At 47.3% G+C, this 3,740-nt stretch overlaps 1 protein-coding gene across 2 annotated transcripts in view; it reads left to right on the top strand.

The window, feature by feature from the left end:
- Window positions 1-3,269: 3,269 nt before the first annotated feature.
- The window catches only part of CNPY3 (canopy FGF signaling regulator 3), a 17,558-nt gene continuing 17,087 nt past the window's right edge, over window positions 3,270-3,740 (top strand). The window contains exon 1 of one of the 2 annotated variants that reach the window (XM_066587762.1): window positions 3,270-3,326. The gene's annotated coding sequence lies outside the window, so the exon portion shown is untranslated. Of the gene's footprint in view, window positions 3,349-3,740 lie in introns of both variants that reach the window. The other variant, XM_066587763.1, reaches the window with a different exon arrangement.

Raw genomic sequence — 3,740 nt, forward strand, 5'->3', positions numbered from 1 at the left:
CTGCAGTCCTGCTGTGTAAGTCCCTCAGAGGGACACAGATGGTGTAAAAAAAAAAGAGAAAAATAAAGATCAAAAAATAAAAATGTAAAAAAAAAGTTAAAAAACCCTTTTTTTATGCTTTTTCTTATATTAACATGAAAAAAAATTCCACATACCCGTATATACCGGCGTATAAGACGACTTTTGAACCCCGAAAAATCGGGTCTGAAGTCGGGGGTCGTCTTATGCGCCGGTAATACAAAAAAAAAAAAGTGTAAAAAAAAAAATTTCATTACTCACCTCCCCCGGCGTTCTGTCGCGCTCCGGCAGGATGTCGCTCGCTCCTCGTCCCCGGCGCAGCATTGCTTTCTGAATGCGGGGCTTGAAATCCCCGCTTCCAGAAAGCTAGTACACACGCCGGCAGCCATGACAGCATTGAATGGCTGTGTTTGGCTGAAGGCGCACGTGTTAGCAATCACACCCATTCAATGATGTCATTGAATAGTGTGATTGGCTGAAGCCACGTGTGTTTTAGCCAATCACAGCCATTCAATGATGTCATGGCTGACGGCGTGTGTATTAGCTTTCTGGAAGCGGGGATTTCAAGCCCCGCATTCAGAAATGCGCCGGGGACGAGGAGCGAGCGACATCCTGCCGGAGCGCGACAGAACGCCGGGGGAGGTGAGTAATGATTTTTTTTTTTTCTCCACTGTATACCGGCGTATAAGGTGACAGTTGGGGGGTCGTCTTATACGCCCCGTCGCCTTATACGCCGGTATATACGGTATTTGGTATCGACGTGTCTGTAACAACGCGTACAATACATTGAACATGCTTTTTCTCCTGCACGGCAAAAAGCGTTAAAAAAAAAGCTTAAAAACTGAGGCAAAATGCTAATTTTTAGCATTTTGCACCCCAAAAAAATGCAATAAAACGAATTATAAAAAAACATGTGTACCTCAAAATGGTACCAATAAAAACTACAGCTTGTCTCGCAAAAAATAAGCCCCCACAGAGCTCCATACATGGAAAAATAAAAAAAGTTACAGGACTTTGAATGCAGTGATTTAGAAAAAAATAATAATTTCCAAAAAAAGGGCTTTTATTGTGGAAAAACCTAAAAAAAAATACGAATTTTGGTATCGTAGAAAAAATGTAGTGTGTCATTTATGCTGCATAATTAACGCTCTAAAAAACCCCCCCAAAAATCTATGGCAGAATTGATGCGTTTTCTCTCCCGACGATCATAAAAAAAATAATAAAAGTTTTACAATGTACTCTATGTACCCAAAAATGGTACCAATAAAAACTACAGTTCGCCACGCAAAAAACAACCGTATCGAGGGAAAAATAAAAAAGTTATGGCTGTTGAAATATGGAGATGAAAAAATACCAAAAATCGTTTGGTCCTCAACACCAAAATAGGCCGTGTCATTAAGGGCTGGAAAATGCTAATTTTTGCGTGTCGTTAAAGGCTGGAAAATGTCGTTAAAGGCTGGAAAATGCTATTTTTCTTTTGATCTGTCTTCAAAAAAATGCAATAAAAAAGCAATCCATAAATCACACGTGCATCAAAATTGTATCAAAAACTACAATTCTTCCTCAAAAAAACAAGCCCTCACAGAGCTCCGCTGCGGGAAAATGTAAATGCTCTGGGTCTGAGGGCTTATTTACACGGGCGTATATTCACGGCCGGCTGATATACGCTTCCATCTAAGCAGTTTGCAATGGGAGTGGGCGGGGTGGAGGCGGAGCTAAGCTCCCTCCCCTCCCCAGCAATAGGAATGGGTGGGGCAGAGCGGTGCTTAGCTCCGCCCCCTCCTATTGCAAACGCCGGATGGAGCAGAGAGGCAGTGAGGGAACTGCCAGCTGATATACGCTCGTGTAAATAAGCCCTAAGGCCGGGCACACACGACCGGGTGAGCTGGTGTGCCTCACATGGACATATGTACTTGGCGTGTATGCGGGCGTAATAGGCACCAAGACAGAGCCGGCGGCGATTGCTTTGTACAAGTAATATGTGCAAAAATGCCCAATAGAAATCAATTGGCAACTGGCATTGCGTGACAATATGCCCGTGTGAGAGCGGCCGTAGAACGCGGCGATGCAGATTCAATTAGTTTTCATTAAAAACATGTTTTTATCGTGCAAAAGTAGTAAAAAAATTAAAAAACCTCTATAAACTCGGTATCGCAGTAAGCCTGAATGTACACGGCCGGGGCGGATTTCGCAGCACAATCCGATCTGGTGCCCGGCCGGTGCCCCCTGCATACCTATCAGTAATGCAGAGGTGCTGGTCGCCGCACATGCGCAATACTGATGACGCGGTGCCGTCGCTAGGCGATGACGCGGATTCCACAGACTGTCCGGCTTCCATTGACTTCAACGGAAGCCATCCGCGCCGAAATAGAACATGCAGCGATTTTCCCTCCGCGAGCCGAAAATTACAACAGATTTCCGCGTGTGGACAATGAAGTGATTTTCCATAGCATGCTATGGGCGGTAACTGCTCCGGATCCACCCGTGTGCGGGCGGCGTAATCGTGCCGATCAGATCCGAAAGGTATCAGGGTATGTTTACCGAATGGTGAGCGCTGTAGAAACAAAACCCCCAAACAATGGCGGGATTCCCGAGGGGTGGGGCTTCCTCTATCTCCTCCCCCATATATATAATAAACGTTAGGCTGGATTCACACACGTGTATTTGCGCACAAACATTTTTTGAGCACAATATGCCTGAGATAGAAGCCACGGATGTCAGTGGGCGCGTTCACACGCGTGTTTTACGTGAGCAGCTCTGTTATGCAGAATAACATGCAGCGTGTTCCAGGTTCCCCTGTAATTGCGCAGGTAAATAGAACTGATGAAACTAATTATGCCGCATCACCAAATTATTTTGGATTTTCCCCACATCCAAAGAAAACAGTGTTCTCTAAGGTGCCGTAAAGAAAAACTGCCGTACTTACCCCTAGCAACCAATCAGAGCGCAGCTTTCATTTTACCTCAGCAGAATACAAACTGAAAGCTGCGCTGTGATTGGTTGCTAGGGGTAACTACGGCAGTTTTTTTTAGACCCATGTCAGAGTTCTGGTCTCCTCCACACAACGCCTCGGACTCCGTACAAACACGGCGCCTCTCGCAGGATTCTATCACGAGGACCCCCGTTATACGGAGCGGCAGGACTGTCCGAACACCCGAGGAGCATATTACACTCAATGACACCTAGTTTACCGCGCTGAAAAACAGAAGCGGTGTCACGTGACAGGACAACACGGCGAGCTCTGTGATTGGCTGCGGCGCCACGTGACACCAGAAAGCGGAAGTTACCGGAGAGGATCAGCGGGACGGGTGAGGTGGAGTGTTTATATGTGTACGTTTTGCCGTTACCGGTCGCTGGGCGCTCGTGCTGTGTTATACGGGGGATGTACTGTTCTCCGGTCTCCTCACTAGTGGGCGCTGTGTATCGGGGCCGTGCAGTACTCCTCCAGCGCTGTGTGGTACTGCAGCACGGCTGACGCCTCGGTGTACCGGATCCTGATGTCCGGGACCGAACTACTGATGACCTATCAACAGATGACCGGTGGGGCCCGCTGACTGCTGAATGCCACACAGGGGTTAATCACACCGGAGAGCTAACAGCGCCCCCCACTGTGCAGCATGGACGCTCATTGTGATTAGACCCACAGGCGTATGTGCTGCTCTGCCCGCTGCTCTGGGGCGTAGTTGCGCATGAACCGGATTTTTATTTATCAGGCCATTCAG

The sequence above is a fragment of the Eleutherodactylus coqui genome, chromosome 13 (genome assembly GCF_035609145.1).
Source record: "Eleutherodactylus coqui strain aEleCoq1 chromosome 13, aEleCoq1.hap1, whole genome shotgun sequence".
Lineage (NCBI taxonomy): Eukaryota > Metazoa > Chordata > Amphibia > Anura > Eleutherodactylidae > Eleutherodactylus > Eleutherodactylus coqui.